This window comes from Cupressus sempervirens, chromosome 7 (assembly GCF_028749045.1).
Source record: "Cupressus sempervirens isolate cs-2001-9-10 chromosome 7, ASM2874904v1, whole genome shotgun sequence".
Classification (NCBI taxonomy): domain Eukaryota; kingdom Viridiplantae; phylum Streptophyta; class Pinopsida; order Cupressales; family Cupressaceae; genus Cupressus; species Cupressus sempervirens.
The window spans coordinates 422277850-422296831 of NC_143124.1; positions in this window are offsets into that span (position 1 = coordinate 422277850).

Sequence of the window (18982 nt, forward strand, 5' to 3'; positions counted from 1 at the left end):
TACAATGCTATAAATCTCCTTAAATAGACCCTGAAGGGTTAAGGACTAGGAGTACATTCTAGAAATTTCTAGTAGACATCCACTGACAAAAAAAAAGTTTCCAGAAGCTGCATTAGAAGTCAGTTCAAATCTAGACGAATCCAGAAATGGTAGCCAAACTTTCGAGAGGCATAACTTTTGAACCCTAGCTTCGATTGACGAATCATTTACATTTTCGAAAAGCTCTCGAAGCGCTCTATAGCCATATGTACAAGCTTTCCTCATCCTCCATTTTTTGACCCTTTTCAAGGTCATTTAATGCTCCAAACCTGACTTTGAAGCATTCTTAGGAGGTCTCCAAAACTCGAAAAACTGTAATAACTTTCAAACCGTGGGGCCTTTTGACCTGATGCTTTTTCTAGAATGCTCTAAATCACAATTACATTCATCTAGCCAATTCATACCTAAGTCACCAAAATGATGGCCAAATTGCATGCTCCTATTTTTTTCAGGATTTTCAAACACACTGATAGTGGAACTGTGAGAGTTGGAACCTTTATTTGACCCAAATGGTTATCCAAAAATGTAAAGACATGAAACAGAAACTATGTCTAAGTACATTTGTTTTTTGGGTGACACAGGATTGCCCTTATACCTCTGGATGCTCCTGCATCAGACACCCAGGGTAGTTTGAAAAGTGACCCTGTCACTTTATGGATGGTAGAGGAAATCCCAAATGGGAAACCTCAATTGCTGAAATCCAAGTTGAGTCCTCGATTGGTCGTCCTTTCCATTTGACCAAATACTCTTCATATTGCTTGTTTCTGGTACTCCTACCCACACGATGATCTAGAATGTCTTCTATCTCCTCCTTCTTAGAAGAAGGAATTGGACATGGCTCTAACACCAGCTCCTCATCTGCACCATCATCATGATACTCTGTTAAATCTGCAATGTTGAAAATCGGAGAAATCTAAATACCATCTGGCAGCTCCATTTCATATGCATTTCCTGAGTCATGTTTCTTCAAAATTTTGCAGGGGCCAAATTTCTTCATTTTCAGCTTGTTGCAAGTACCGGCTGGAAATTTTGCTTTTCGTAAGTGTACTATGACTAAATCTCCTACTTGGAATTCCTTATGTCTTCTCCTTTGATTAGCCCTAGCTTTATACTCTTGATTCATCTTGGTTATGTTTGCCTGAACCTCCTCATGTAGATGCTTGATATGTTTAGCAAACTCCTTGGCTTCAGCACTTGTCCTCTCCCCTTGTTCTATCTTCCTCAGCTCTAATGTAGTCCTTGGGCTATTCCCATATACAATTTGGAATGGTGATTTTCCAGTACTCCTATTTATAGAGTTATTATAAGCAAACTCTACCTGTGGTAGAATCAAATCCCATCCCTTGGGCTTATCCCCAACTAAACATCTTAGCAAATTGCCCAATCTTCTATTTACCACTTCTGTTTGACCATCAGTCTGTGGGTGATGCATGGAACTAAATTTTAGGTCTGTTCTCAACTTCTTCCACAATGTCCTCCAGAAATATCCCACAAATTTAGTATCTCTGTCAGAAACTATACTCCTTGGAAGACCATGTAGTCTTACCACCTCTTTGAAAAATAGGTCTGCAATATGGACAGCATCACGAGTTTTGTGGCATGGAATAAAATGTGCCATTTTGAAGAACCTATCAACCACCATGAATACTGAGTCATTACCCCTTTGTGTCCTTGGCAATCCAAGAACAAAATCCATACTTATGTCCTCCCATGGCCTTGATGGAATAGGCAACAACTGATAAAGACCAGTATTGTGACTAAACCCCTTGGCAACTTGACAAACCTGGCAACTTTGTACGAACTTTTCACATCCTCTGAAATTTGAGGCCAAAAATAATGTTCTCTAAGAATGGAAATGGTCTTATGTCGACCAAAATGTCCTACCATCCCTACACTGTGTTTCTCCTTAATCATATTTTCCCTCATGGAACTCCTTGGAATGCACAATTGACTACCTTTGAACAACATGTCATCCTGAATCAAATAATCTAACCACTTTGTTCTATCTATAGCAACAGGCTCTTTACAAGCTTTCCATGCTTCAGAAAAATCAGGATCCTCGGGGTACAAATTCTTGAGTTCATCAAACCCAACTACTTTAACCTGCATTATTGTAAGTAGTGACTGTCTCTAACTTAGTGCATCTACAACCCTGTTAGATTTTCTATTTCTATGCTTCAACACAAATGTATAACTCTGCAAGAATTCTACCCACTTCATATGCCTCTGATTCAATTTACCTTGGCTATTTAGGTACTATAATGCCTGATGATCAGTATACAAAACAAATTTCTTTGGCAATAAATAACACCTCCATTTCTTTAAGGCTTGAACTATTGCATAGAATTATTGATCATAAACAGAATACTTCTTCTTTGCATCATTCAATTTTTAACTAAAATATACAATAGGCCTACCTTCTTGGCTTAATACAGCCCCAATAGCACTGCCACTAGCATCACAATCTACCTGGAACACTTTTCTAAAATCTGAAAGTGCCAACACAGGTTGTTCTATCACCTTCTTCTTCAGCAATTCAAACTTCTCGTAGCTGGTGTAGTCCATTTGAACTCTTTTCTATCCCCTCTTATTGTATCAGTTAGGGGTGCACATATGCCACTGAAATTCTTAATAAACTTCCTGTAACTACTAACCAGACCATGAAATGATCTTACCTCAGTAGCAGACCTTGGAGTAGGCCATTCCAAGATGGCTTTTACCTTCTCTAGATCCATTTTGAGACATTTAGGTGATATAACAAATCCCAAATAGACTAACTCCCATTTTGCAAAGACACACTTCTTTAGATTAATTAACAATTTCTCTTCCCTTAGCCTTTCAAGGACACTACGAATATGCAGTAAATGTTCTTCCAAAGTCTTGCTGAAAATTAAAATATCATCCAAATAGACAATAACAAATTTTCTCAAGAACTTCTTAAGTACCTCATTCATGAGCTGCATGAAGGTGCTTGGGGCATTCGTCAATCCAAAGGGCATGACTAACCGCTCATAAAGACCCTCCTTAGTCTTGAAGGGTTTTTCCCACTCATCTCCTTCTCGAATCCATATCTGATGATAGCCACTCTTCAGATCTATCTTTGTGAAGTATTGAGCTCCACTCAAGCAGTCCATAAGATCATCCATCCTTGGTAAAGGAAACCAGTACTTGATGGTAATCCTATTTATAGCTCGAGAATATTTACACATCCTCCACTCTCCATCCTTCTTTGGTGCAAGTACTGCAGGTACTGCACATGGACTAAGGCTCTCTCAAATCAAGCCCTTCCTCAACAGCTCTTAAACCTATCTATTTAGCTCCTTTGTTTCAGTAGGAGTCATCCTGTGAGCAGCATTGTTTGGTAAACTAGCTCCTAGAATCAGATCTATCTGATGACTGATTTGCCTTACTGGTGGCAATCTATCTAGAACATTATTAGATATAATATCTCCAAATTCCCCTAGTAAATCTGAAACTTCAAATGGTATTTCACTACTACCTTCTTTATCTTTCCTAGGAATCAAAGCATAGCATATATGCTGATGTTTCATGCTATCTAAAAACTTCCATCCATCAACAAGAGAAATCCTAGCACTGGTACATACCTTTTCACCTTCCTTTTTCATGGACTTCAATTTGTGGTGAACTCCATCCTTTGTCAGAGAGTATGTGTTTGCATGTCCGTCATGTATTGCATGGCTATCAAACTGCCATGGTCTACCCAGCAATAGATGGAAAACATCCATCAAAATAACATCATAGAGAACTTCATCATGGTAACTCCCAATTTTGAATTTTACTAAACATTGTTCACTTACCAGGACCTTATGATCATCTTTTACCCAAGAAATCCGATAGGGCTAGGGATGTTTCTCCCTATTGAACTTCAGCTTAGAGACCATCTCTTCTGATACCAAGTTATCAGTGCTACAACCATCAATGATCACATCACAACATTTATCCTCACACTTGCATCTGGTACGAAACAAACTCCTCTGTTTCTTCTCACCACTTAGTAGGACTCTTTCATTTACCAAGGTATCTCCTCTTTCTGCATCCTCTGAATGTGATGATTGTGCATCCTCATCCACATGAGCAACCTTAGCCTGTCCCTCAGCACTCCTATATATGCTTCCTTGTCATTGAGGGCATTCAAATGCACGATGACCTTCTTCATTGCAATGGAAATAGGTACCACAGAAGCCTCCTCTTCCTTGTCCATGTCCTCTACCTCTTCCTCTTTGATTTCCAAAGTCTTGATCATGGGAGCGGTTGAAACCCTCATTCCTCTGGTTTCTGCTAGTACCCACATCTTCATTTTTCTTTTTGGTTTCATTGCAGGCTCCAAATGATCTACCGCTTCCCCTTCCTCCTTGACTGCGCCCTCTTTGTCTTCCTTCAAACCTTTTACTCAGCTTCTCTTCAACTCGTAGGGCAAACTGGTATGCTTCTTCAACGCTCATCATTCTTACCAAACTTAATTCCTCCTTGATGCTAGGTCGCAACCCACTGATATAATGAGCAACCTTCTCCTTATTTCCTTTTGCATGCCTCAATCTAATCAAGAGTCAATAAAAATCCTCTATATATTCTTGGACTGATCTTCCTACTTGCTTTAACCCATGCATCTTCTTAAACAGATCAAGCTCGTAGTCCACAAGAATGAACTGCTTCTTCAATTTGTCCACCATGCGATCCCATCTTGTGATCTACTCCTTTCCTCTTCTAAGTCTTTCGAGTTGAACCTCTTGCCACTAGATTTTGGCATGGCCTTTCAGTTTGGCCTTTGCAAACTTAACCCTATCTAGGTCCCTTATATCCTCATACTCAAAGTATTCTTCTAGTTCATTGATCCAATCGATCAACTCATCTGGTTTTAGATTTCTTAAAAATATACCCACTTCAATTGTAGGTCTTTTTCCAAACTTAGTAATGGCCCTAAAAAGCCTTTCCTCTACAGGATTTAGAACTTCCTTGTCAACTTTCTCTTCTGGTCCCATTACTTCCTCTTCATTGTCATCCTCACTATTGTCACCTGCGGCAACATTTTCTCCTCTACGAAGCTCCTCTTGCAATGCTTGTACCTACCTCTGGAGGGCTCTAACCTCCTCAGGATCAATAGCTCTGGCACTTTTGCCATGCTCTCTTCATGGAGGAATCTTCTAACTTGAACCCACAACCACACAGTCTTGGTGCAAACTGCCTCACAGTCGGTGCTCTGTCTACACACTCAGGAAAACCCGCTCTGATACCACTTGATGGGGACACAACCTAAGAATAGAATAGACACAACAGAAAAGGGAAATTATATTAACTAAGAAAATAAGCTAGTACAAATAGTATAGAGAAAATAAACTTTAGAACATGCCCTAAGGGCTTACAATAGCATAAATCTAGAGAATATTTCTCCTTTTAGCACCTCCTCTCAAACTCTACTCCAAACTGCCTTTTACAATGCCAGAAATCTCCTTAAATAGACCTTGGAGGGTTAAGGAATAGGAGTACATTCTAGAAAGTTCTAGTAGGCATCTACCGACAAAATAGAAGGTTCCAGAAGCTGGGTTAGAAGTCGGTGCAAATCTAGAAGAATCCAAAAACCGTAGCCGAACTTTCGGGAGGCATAACTTTTGAACCGTGGCTCCGATTGACAAACCGTTTACATTTTTGGAAAGCTCTCAAAGTGCTCTATAGCCCCATGGACAAGATTTTCTCATCTCCCATTTTTTGACCCTTTTCAAGGTCATTTAATGCCCCAAACCTGACTTTGAAGCATTCTTAGGAGGTCTCCAAAACCTGAAAAACTACAATAACTTTCTTTGAAGAACTTGTCCTCTCCCCTTGTTCTATCTTCCTCAACTCTGGTGTAGTCCTTGGGCTATTCCCATATACAATTTGGAATGGTGATTTTCTAGTACTCCTATTTACAGAGTTATTATAAGCAAACTCTGCTTGTGGTAGAATCAAATCCCATCCCTTGGGCTTATCCCCAACTAAACATCTCAGCAAATTGCCCAAACTTCTATTTACCACTTTTGTTTGACCATCAGTCTGTGGGTGATGCGTGGAACTAAATTTTAGGTCTCTTCTCAACTTCTTCCACAATGTCCTCCAGAAATACCCCACAAATTTAGTATCTCTATCAGAAACTATACTCCTTGGAAGACCATGTAGTCTTACCACCTCTTTGAAAAATAGGTTTGCAATATGGATAGCATCATGAGTTTTGTGGCATGGAATAAAATGTTTGATCCACAAATCATAAGCCATAGTACAACTTTTGACTTCATCAAATTGTGAAGCCTTGCCCTGACCCTTCCTAGCACTGATGATACATTATTATTTTGATACTCATGACTCGATATGTCAGAACATTATTTGATGCACTAAACATTACTTTGCTATTTATGATGTGTGTTTCTTTACTTTTAGATATTTGTTTTGTCATTTAATGCTTTATAAACATGCATGATGATGAAGTGAATGAATGTAGAACCAACACTTTGATTTTTCCAAATTTAATGAATAGAATGAGATGAACTGAGTTGTAGAAAATGAATGTTTTAATTTACATGAATCTCTTGATAACTATTTTTACATATATACATGTGTTTCTTGAACCACTGATGTGTGCAATGAGTGTGCAGGAAATTTAGTTGGGAAAACTCAAAGGACGGAACTAAACCCTTTGTTAAATTGCGCTATCTTTGTATTGTAATTCTTTAAAGGTTGTTATTTGGTCTTACTATTTCTCCTAGATTTTAATTATTCCTATTAAGTCTTTATGACCTAAAAATATTAAATTTAAGTACCCTAGGGGTAAGGATGTGGGTGGGGAGCACTTTTCAATCCCTTAGTCTCCTTGGTTGACTTTTAGGGTCACTCAAAAACCCTACTTTTGGTTGATTGCAAAAATGGATTGTCTCTTTATTTGAGTTGGTGACTCAAACTCCATCTTGAGTTTACTTGAATTCTAGTTGAGTTAAGGATCATACTTAGAGGCATTTTTGGAGTAGTTTTAGTTTTGTCACCCAATCTCTAGTTTTAGAGAAAGTTTGAAGATTGAAGGAAGAAAAGAGAAAAGCTCTTCTCAACTTTCCATTTTACCATAACTCTTGTGAAGGTAGTATTTTTTTACTCTTTGATTTTTTTTCTCCATGTTTGTCATGCTTGAATCATGCATAAGTTGTTGTGTTGTTCTTTTTTTTGCTTGCTTGTGTGTTGGGATTGATTTGGAGGGATCTTAACTTGTTTTTATTTTGATGTTATTCTCATGCTTGCTTTGATGTTTTGTGTTTTGAGGAAATTTCATGGAGATTTTTTTGGCATCACTCACCCTTGGATAGGGAAGAAGTGGTCATGTATGGGGGAAGGACCTTAGTTGGACCTCAATGGTGTAGAGTCTCCTCTCATGGTGAGAGGAGGGAAAGAGGGTAGGGTGTATGGGCCCCTACTTGTCATCACATACCTTGTTTGTTATTGAGAATTCTTGAATATGGAAGGGAATGAAAATCCTTACGGAAATAGCCTCAAAAGAGCCTTGTAAAAGAATGAAAGTTCTTGAAGTTTTAGCCCCAAAAGGGCTATGTTATGGTATGGTTATTGACATCTCCTATTGAGAAAATCCACCTCCTCCCTATTTTGGTTCATTGTTGAACCTATTATGCAAAACCAAGTTGGGAATGCATGCTTGAATTGTTCATCTTATTGTGTTGTTTTACCTCCATGTTGGCTCTTGTATCTCCCATGATTTCCTTGATGCATTGAGGACATTGAAAAAGATCTCTTGTAAAAGCCCTTGAAGAAAACTCAATTGAATTGTAATATTTTTAAAAATGCATTTTAAATGTTGATGTATTTGGCAAAGACGTCAAGTTTTCTTATTGGTTCTTTCTCGATGGAGCCTTGAACCAAGATGAATAATAGAGAAAGAAAAGATTATGGAAACCTGCTTGTATTGCTCTTATGTGATTTAAAATTTATGCATATGTATGTGGAAAAATTAGCTCATTAGATAATTTTTTCGAATTATGAATTCTCAAGTTTCAATTATGTAATGAAAAGTAATTTGATATGTTGTAACTTCCAATTCAATGTTTATGTATCAAGAGGAAATGAAAATCTTCCATTGTGGTCACTAAGTTATCTCTCTCCTTGATAAACTATATAATAGACAAAATCAAATGTGGTTGAGAATTATGCATCACCTTGAATTCTGAATAAATGGAATATCCACCTTGTTACATGATGATTGTTAAAACATAAATCTAGGAGAAAAGAATGAAATTATGACCATATTCACATCCTTGTATTAGTATGTGTGTTCAAAGAAATCCATTTTGTCATTAGGAATGAATGTCACTCTTAGTATACCACAACAAAAAAATATAGCAAGAAAGATATATCAACACTTTAAAAAAAAGGACTTTAATAAAAAGTGCACTTCCAGGAGTAAAAAAACCTCTCTAGAAAATGTATGGGAAAAAAAAAATTAATTTCCCAAGCCACTGAGAATATTCTCTGAATTATTCTCTCTTGAATCTCAACTTAAATCTTTGCTAATTTTATAAATAATAAAAAAAATCAAATAAAGTAATGAAATAGAAAAAAATAATATACATATATCCTATCTATCTTACCCAATTAACTTTATGCATTTACTACCCCCCCACCCCCCCCCCACCCCCCTCTATCCTAATCTCCCTAGAGTCTACCTATCAAACTCTAAACATTAACCTTCATGCCCTTTTTGGCACAGGCTTATGTGACATTTTTCTATAAATTGAAATTTGCATTGAATGTGTATGGGGCTGAGTTCTATGCTTCCCCATGTACGTCCTTGACATGGTCATTAGGATTGGTAAGTGGAAAAGTTTGGAGTTCTTATTCAAAAAAAATTTAAAACTTCAACAAACAACTTAAACCATCCCCTCCAATACCATTAGTGCGCTTAGCTTGAAGGACTAACCACACACATGGCAGGGGGATAAGACTAGCGTGGGTACAGTCTTGGGCAGTGTGGTAGCTTGGGATTCCACCCAGTCCACTTGGATGTGAGTGGGGCCATGTGGAGGTGTGTGGATGGGATGTGAGTGCTAGTCTTTCCTTGTAGTGGTAGGTATAATAGTTTATGTTAAACTTAGTTTAGATTAGTTAAGATGAGAGATATATTAGTTTTAAGTTTGTTAAGATGTTAAGGGTGAGTGTTATTCATTTTTTTAATTTGAATATATTTTCTTTGTTAGCTTTAGTATATCCTTCTTATGGAAATTTTTTTAAAATCTTAGGTAGCCTAAAATATGTCATCATGCTAGTTTAGATTTTTATTAAGCATTTGACTTAGTAGTATTATTAATTTCAAATAGACCATTGTTTCAAACAAAAGTGGTTATTATATTAGGAACATGTAATTCAAGTAAATTTAATAGCCTTAGATGAATTATGAATTGAATAAATAAGGATTAGATTGACTTATAGATTTATTTGAATTAAATCTAAGTGTCAATTCTAAGTGAAAACGATAGATTAATAAATTGGATTTTCATAAGTATGCTAGAGAAAATTTTTAAGTTTAAATGAATGTAGTATGATTGATGATAACGTTTACCTCTATTATATGTGTATATCCAAGTTGAATTAGATTTTGGATTAAAGTTTTTATACGTAGACAGTATGTGTCAAGTAGTTAGAGTTAGTTGGTCTTCTAAAGTTTTAAATCTTCTTAATGTTAAATGATTAAATTGTAATGTTGAAAAAGTTATGCAATTAAGGGATAGATGTCATTTAAGTAGTAAGTCATTAGACGTATTGAATAAGTTGTTGTGTTAATCTAATGTCACCTTAGGAGGTAATATTTTAAGGAATTGTTAAAACCAATTGATGGATTGTGACTCTAATTAAATGGATTAGTCATTTAATTTAATTTAGTGATTCACTAAGAATCTCTCAGTTTACCCTAATAATCTCTTCACAAAATGTTCAAACTATGTTGTCACCTTTTTGCATCAATGGTGAACTTGCATCTAGTTTCAAAGTACCTTGGGTACCTGAACTTAAAACTGCTCGAACAATTAGTTCCATTATAGTAGACATTTAAAATTCTTTTATGACCATGTTATCTTATTTAATCGTTGTTCTTAATTTTTTTTTAAAAAAAAAATTGTTGTGTGTGTTTTGCCCTTATATTTTGGGCATGACACAAACTCAACATAATCAAGAGCAGAAGCAATGTCAATCATCATGATGTTATCATTTTTCTTTTTAGCAATATCTTCAACTGATAATGTACTAGTACGAGTCTTGCATTCATTATCAAGATACTTACACCCTAAATCATTGATAGTTTTCAGATGCAACCTCATAAGTCCTTGTCATGCTATAAAGTTGTCTCAATTCAACCTGGAAATCTCTCTTTTGTAAGACATCTTGATCTTTAGATTAGGTCATTGAAACCTTTTTTGCAAGCACCAAAAGTGCTAATACTAATTGTTGGAAATATAAAAGGAGTAACTAAGAGGGGAGGGGTGAATCAGTTATCACAAAAATATTTCCCAGATCCCTTAGATGTCAATACAAAATAACTCTATGCAAATTTAATTATGTTAATGCTTGTTAAACATAGAGAGAAATGTTGTAACTAGGTAAACACTGAAATAGCTTAGTAAATGCTTAACATGAAAATCTTTAAGATGTTATCTGTCATTAATGTTACTTTAACTTAGTTGCAAGCATATAAGAGAAATAACATGAACACATTAGACACCAAGATTTTAAGTAGAAACCCAATTTGGGAAAAACTACCAATTGTAAATAGTTAATGATTCTCAATCTTTTCAAGTGAGTCCTATTAGGAGCCAACTCTGTTAAAGGTTACAAAATATTCTATTAGATGTGACCCTATTAGAGGATTTAATCACCTTGTTAGGAGTAGCCTTTTTAGAAGTCTTTATGACAATTCAATGGAAATGTCACCTTGTTAGAGGATTTACAAATAGTTATTAAGAAAACTCTATTTAGAGATTTAGATCACTGCTACAATGGTTAGAGAGTAATAATGAGATGACCTAATTCCTAGTGCAACTAAATTGTTGATTACAGTTCTCAATTTCAACTTGTATACTTAATCCTTCTTGATCAAATGTATCTTTTTAGCTTCACAAGGATATACTGTTTATCCTTCTAATTTTCTTCCTCTTAGCATCATTAAATCTTCAATTATCTTCCATGCATTCAAACTTTCTAAAACTCAACTTGAATTTAAATATTTATATCTTTATTGTCAAGTCAGCTAGAATATAACTTAGAATAATTAATATTTGTCTCCTCAGCCAGCTAGAACCATCAGACAATTCAATTGAACTTAATATGCCAAAATAAGAAAATCCTTCTTTAGCCAACCCTACTCAATAGATACTAACTCAGAAATAATTTTCCTATGTTAACCAAGTGAACTCAGTTAACATTGTATATACATAAAGTTCCTTTGGTAATTAAGTGAGCTCAATTGACACTGGTTCCATCCAACATTTCCTTTATTAATCGAGTAAGCTCGATTAACACTCAACTTTTATAAACTTTCCTTGAGTGAACTCGGTAGATATGGTCTTCTAAACTAGGCAAACTCTAGAATGCTCGGTAGACATAGAAAATTATATTCAATGCTAGAGTGAGCTTGGCATAGACTAGTAATGATATGACATTTTGTGTAACATTAAAGGCAATACACAATTAATTAATTGTATTCAACATATATAACTTAAAGGAGGTTGATGGTGCTAGTTATGGATGGATAAAAGCTTTTAGCCCTAACTCTCTAGAGACAACCATTAAGTAGGCTAAAGACATGGATTCAAAAATTGCTAAGAATAAACTTCAGTCTAATAGATATATGTTACAAACTAAATCATGTTGAGGGAAAGGGTTGATTTTTAATGTGAGCACCAATCCATCAAAACATATAATAGAAAGTTTACAATTTTTGGAAAAGTATGAATAAACTAGGACTTTCATAGAACAATTCAACTCTTGATGATACCAAATATGTCTTTCAAAATCATATGTGCAGATATAAACATTAAGTACAACTTGTCTAATTTTTTTTTGCAGATATACACATTAGTTACACCAAATATTTTTTTCAAAACCATATGTGCAGATATAAACATTAAGTACAACATTTTCAATTTTTTTTGTAGATATACACATTAGTTACACCAATTTTTTCTTTCAAAATCATATGTGTAGATATAAACATTAATTACAACATGTCCAATTTTTTTGTAGATATACACATTAGTTACACTTAATTTTTCTTTCAAAACCATATGTGCAGATATAAACATTAAGTACATCTCCAGTATTTTTGCAGATATACACATTAGTTACACCAAATATTTTTTTCAAAATCATATGTGCAGATATAAACATTAAGTACAACATGTTCAATTTTTTTGTAGATATATATATATATATATATTAGTTACACCAAGTTTTTCTTTCAAAACCATATGTGCATATATAAACATTAAGTACAACACGTCTAATCTTTTTGTAGATATACACATTAGTTACACCAAATAATTATTTCACAATCATATGTGTAGATATAAATATTAATTACAACATGTCCAATTTTTTTGTAAATATACACATTTTATGTACAGATATAAACATTAAGTACATGTCCAATTTTTTTGTAGCTATACACATTAGTTACACCAAATTTTTTTTTCAAAATCATATGTGCAAATATAAACATTAAGTACAACATGTCCAAATTTTTTGTAGGTATACACATTAGTTACATCAAATATTTCTTTCAAAACCATATGTGCTAATATAAATATTAAGTACATGTCCAATATTTTTACAGATATACACATTAGTTACACCAAATATTTCTTTCAAAACTATATGTGCAGATATAAACATTAAGTACAACATATGCAATTTTTTTGTAGATATACATATTAGTTACACCAAATATTTCTTTCAAAACCATATGTGCAAATATAAACATTACGTACAACATATGCAATTTTTTTGTAGATATACATTTAGTTACACCAAATTTTTCTTTCAAAACCATATGTGCAAATATAAATATTAAGTACAACATGTCTAATATTTTTGTAGATATACACATTAGTTACACCAAATTTTTATTTCAAAACCATATGTGCAGATATAAACATTAAGTACAACATGTCCAATATTTTTATAGATATACACATTAGTTACATCAAATTTTTCTTTCAAAACCATATGTGCAGATATAAACATTAAGTACAACATGTTTAATATTTTTGCATATATATTTTCCTATGAAGAAAGACCATGCCTAAAAATATGAACCCAAAACAAAATAATGAGACAATGGTTACATTGTGGTCTCACTTTTGAAGAAAAGCTAATAAATATAATTGTTCTTGCAAAAAGTGTAAGGGCTTAAAGGATCAAAGAATTATAATCACAATAGCCTAGGTTCATTATAGGAAAAATAGTCATGTTGAAGGGGGTCATGATTTTCATCCATTATTGAATGTGGATTTTCTACTAGGGATATGTGGAGGTGTGAATATCCAAACTGAGGATAACATTCCTATGGAAGAAGATGATAATGTGCCAAAGAACAAGATTGAAGAAGATGGTATTAGCACAGGTGATGAAGATGCTCATGATGATGGTACTAGCACATTTGATAGTGATGATAAAGATGGTCTTGAAATACCTTTACTTTAGAAGGCACATGAACCCCTGTACGAAGACTCCCAAACAACTCTTCTCTCTAGTATGGTGTTGGTAATAAACTTAAATGTTATGAATGGTTTATCCAATATAGCAATGTCATGTATACTAAGATATACCATTTTTATCATCTACAATGTTAACATACTATTACAATTCATTATATTTATTATGCATATTTTTTGTTGTAGGTTTATAGGTGAGTTTTTGTTACCACCTTTAAACATTCTACTTCATCTATATGCAGAATTATCTACCATTATGAATCAAATTGGAATGAAGTATTAGACAATACATGCATGGCTCAATGATCACATTATGTATCATAAACAATATGAATTTGCAATAGAATGCCTTGATTTTCATATTAGTAGATATCAGTCAAATCAAATAACAAAAGAGGTGTCTCACAAGGTTCTTTGGTGCATTCTCATTATTCCACATCTTCAACAATTATTTAGGTATACTAGCTTGGCACAATTTATGGATTACCATGTATACAATAGAAGTCAAGATGACATTATGTGAATGCCTGAGGATGGTTCTGCATTTTGGTCACACTCTAATGAAGAATCTCATAATCTGAAGCTTTCATTGGTAGCAGATGATGTCAATCCATTTGGAGATATGAGATTTGTTTACTCACTGTGGCCTATTTTTGTTATTAACAATAACATTTCTCCTTGGATGTCCATAAAGAGGGAGCACATAATGTTGTCAATGATTGTGCCATGTATTTTTTTATTTAATAGTTATCTAAATTAATTTATAAATAATACATGAAAATGGTCATAATAATTATGTAATATTTCTATTTATTAAATTACTAGGTAAGTATCAAGTTAAAGATATGAACATGGATATTGATCCCCTAAATGTTATAGAATGATGTCACTATGTATGACTGTTGGAAATATAGAAGAAGTAACTAAGAGGGAGGGTGAATCAGTTACCACTAAATATTTCAGATCCCTTGGATGTTAACAATAAAATTGATTGCTATTGTTATTTGGTAAACACATAGAAAATATTGTAACTTGATAAATGTAGAGTGTGATTTACTTTTAACTGATTTTAAATATTCACAATGATTAACTTGCAAGCATAAAAGAAATAACATGAAACACATGAGACACTAGAATCTAACATGGAAAACCAATATGGGAAAAACTACCAATGTAACTAGTTACTATTTTTACTCTTCTGAAGTGAGCCCTTTTAGGAGCCAACCTAGTCAAAGGTTATGAAACACACTGTTAGGTGTGACCTTGTTAGATGATTTAATCACCCTATTAGGAGTGGCCTTGTAAAAGGTCTTAAAACAATTCAATAGAACTATCACCTTGTTGAAGGATTTATAACTCGCTATTAAACTAACTACATTAAGAGATTTTGGATCACCACCACAATGGTAAGAAAGTAACAATGAAATGATCTAATTGAAATGTAGCTAAATTTCTGATTACATATCTTTGTTCTACTTCATACTAGATCCTTCCTAATCAAATATTACTTTTCTATTCCACAAGGATATTTGACCATCCTTCAAGTTTTCTCACACACTTTCCTTCTCAATCAATCAATACACTTGCATACTCACATACACAATAAAATCTCCACTTGACATTTCATTTATACCATCTAGACTATCAAGTCAGCTCAATTACAACTTAAAATGACCAATAATTATTACCACAATTGAGTGGAATCAATACTTGGAATAATTAAACTTCATATCTCAAATCAAAAAATCCTTCATTGGCTGACCTAGCTTAGTAAACACTGGTCTTGAAATAATTTTTTGTGTTAACCAATAGAAGCTTGGTTAACATTGCAAACTTGCAAAATCCTTTGGCAATCAAGTGAACTCGATTAATGCTAACTCTGACCAACTCTCCTTCATTAACCATGAGAACTTGGTTAACACTATTTTCTACCATAATTTCCTTTGATGCCCAAGTGAGCTCAGTAGACATAGTCTTTGCAGAGTAATTTGTAGGAATGCTTGGTAGACAAGGAAAACTGTCTTGCTAACCAAGTGAGCTTGGTAAGCACTAACTGACAACTGATATGACATTTTTGTAACATCAAAGACAACATTTAATTAGACAGTTGTATCCAACAATCTACTTTTTTTGCATTGATGGTAACACAACATGTCATAGCATAATAAAAAAATTGAGAACAAGACTTTTTTTGATAGAAAATTTCTCCCTCTGTGAAGGAATTACATAAAAAACTTCTTCTTTCAAAACAAATTTTAAAAAGATATGAAAATAAACTCTCCCTCTTTAACAACACATGCCAAATACAACACATACCAAATGAGTATCAATGTACCTTGAGTATTGATTCATATGCAATATTCCCTTGACTATGTAGCATCAACTGATTGATCTTCAACTTAGTTCCTATTAATGCATCACTAAAATTTCATTTAGCAAGCTTCAGGTAGGGGAATGATCCCCAGCTTACCTTTTATTTACAAGAATTCATCCTTAGGTAATGGCTTGCTGAATATGTCTACAATCTATTCTTTTGTATGGCCATATTCCAATCTGATTTCTTTGTCCTGCACCAATTCTCTAAGAAAATGATATTTTATAGCAATATGCTTGGTTTTGGAATGCATCATTGGATTTTTTGATATGTTAATTGTGCTTGTATTATCAAAAAACATAACAACTGATAATTTGATTTCAACCTTCATACCTTTCAACAACTATTTAAACCAAACTATGTCAAAACAATTTACTATTGCTGCAACATATTATGTTTTTGTTGTAGATTGGGATGTGCAGTTTTTCTTTTTTCTTGTCCAAGTACCAACCTTTTACCAAGAAAGAATGCTCCACCACTTGTGGTGTCTCTATCATTAATATTTCCTACATAATCAGCATTAGTAAATACTTTTAGGTCTAGATTTCCTCCAAGTTTATACCATAAACCATAGTCTCCAGTGCCATTCAAATATCTCAAGATTCTTTTGATCACCATCATATGATTTTCTCTAGGTTTAGCTGAGAATCTTGCCACTATACCAACTACAAGAGCAATATCAGGCCTTGTATGAACTACATATTATAATTTTCTAATCATCAATCGATACAAGGTCTAATCTACCTCTTTTGAATCATCATCTTTGGTATGCTTTAATCTAGTACACACGAGGGTTCCAACTAGTTTTGAATCTTCCATGCCAAACTTCTTGAGTATCTCCTTGATATACTTAGATTGGGTGATGTAGATACCATTCTTTCTCTATTGTATCTGAAGTCTAACAAAGAATTCAATCTCACCAAACATAGACATTTCAAACTCTTTGTTCATTTTTTCTAAAAATTCTATGCATAGATCATCATTCTTTGTAAATAAAGTATCATCCACAAATATTTCTACCAATACAATCTTGTTATCTGGTCCTTCCTTGATATACAAACTACTATTCTCATTAGTTCTCTCAAAACTAATATGTATAAGGTAGTTGTGAAACATCTTATACCATGCTCTAGGAGCTTGTTTCAAACCATACAATGCTTTGTGTAATTTTTAGATCATGTCCCTTTGTCTTGATCAACAAAAACTTTTGGTTGTTCAATGTAGACTTCTTCAACAAGAATACCATTGAGAAATATAGATTTAACATCCAACTGATATACTTTGAATCTTCTATGAGAAACATATGTAAGTAGAGTCCTAACACCTTCTAATCTTGCAACATGAGCAAAAGTCTCACCTTAATCAATTCCTTCTTCTTGAGAATATCCTTCACACACCAATCTAGCTTTGTTTCTTGATACCTTACCATCTTCATTCAACTTGTTCTTAAATACCCATTTTTTTCCAATCAAATTTTTATTTTTAAGCCTAGGAATAAGATTCCAAGTTTTTTTCTTTTCTATTTGCTCTATTTCTTCATTCATAGCCTCAATCCAACTTTCATTTTTAATACATCTTTAACATTTCTAGGTTCAAAATCAGCAAGAAAGGATGTACCTTTTAGCTTACTTCTTTTCATAGTACCTTTTGATTTATCTTCAATAATCTAATCTTGTGCACGATGCCTTTTGACATACTTAGCCAGTATAGGTTCTTTGCCTTTTGAATGAATTGTACTATCTTCATTTTGAATTTCAACTTTTGACTTTGGTTGCTCAGACTCGGTAGGCATTGACTTGGTAGCTTTAGAACGTGGCTCAAGTCCTTGTGACTTGGTTTGAACTTCTTGTAACTTAATAACTGAGGAAGAATCAAGAGTCAAAGTCTCCTTGTTGATAGATGTGTCTGGCAATGTATTAGGTTTGATTTAAAAAAAAAAAATATAATCTTCTAGTTCCTTCTTACTTTCTTCTTCAGTCCTTTCTGCAAACTCATCAATTCTCACATGTGCACTTTCTATGATTTTATGAGTAGAAAAATTTAAACATCTATATGCCTTACTTCTCCAAGAGTATCCTAAAAATATACCTTCATCACCTTTCACATCAAACTTTCCTTTTCTAGATTCTTTTAAGATGTAACATTTACTTCCAAATACTTTCAGGTAACTTACATTAGGTTTATAGCCATACCATAATTCATAGGGATTTTTATATGAGTCCTTCTTCAATTGTACTCAATTTAACGTATGAACTGTAGTGTTGATAGCTTCCTTCTAGTATTTGATAGCAACGTTCTTTCCACTCATCAAAGTCCTTGCACAATCCATGATAGATATGTTTCTTCTTTCAGCTATTCCATTCTGCTTAGGAGTACCAGGGGCTGATGCCTATCTTTTAATTCCTCTTTCAATGCAAAAAGTTATTAAATTCATTGGAGATGAATTCACCACCTCTATTTGATCTTAAGCATTTAAATCTTTTCCATGTTTCTTTCTCTATTCTTGCTAGATACCATTTAAATTTCTCAAATGCTTCTGACTTTTCTCTAAGATACATAATAGTCATCATTCTTGAATAGTCATCAACAAAAAGAATTAAAAAAAAATTCTCCACTATAGCTTTATATTCCAATAGGTTCACATAGGTCCATATGTAAAATTTCCAAGACATCTTCATACTAATATTTTTTTCTTTTAAAACTTGTCTTTCCCGTTTAACCAATCTGACAATTCTTGCATAAACCAACATCTAGTTTCTTAAAACTAGGAATGCCTCTCACTTTTCTGAATTAGCTTATTTTCACCATGTTATCAAAGTTT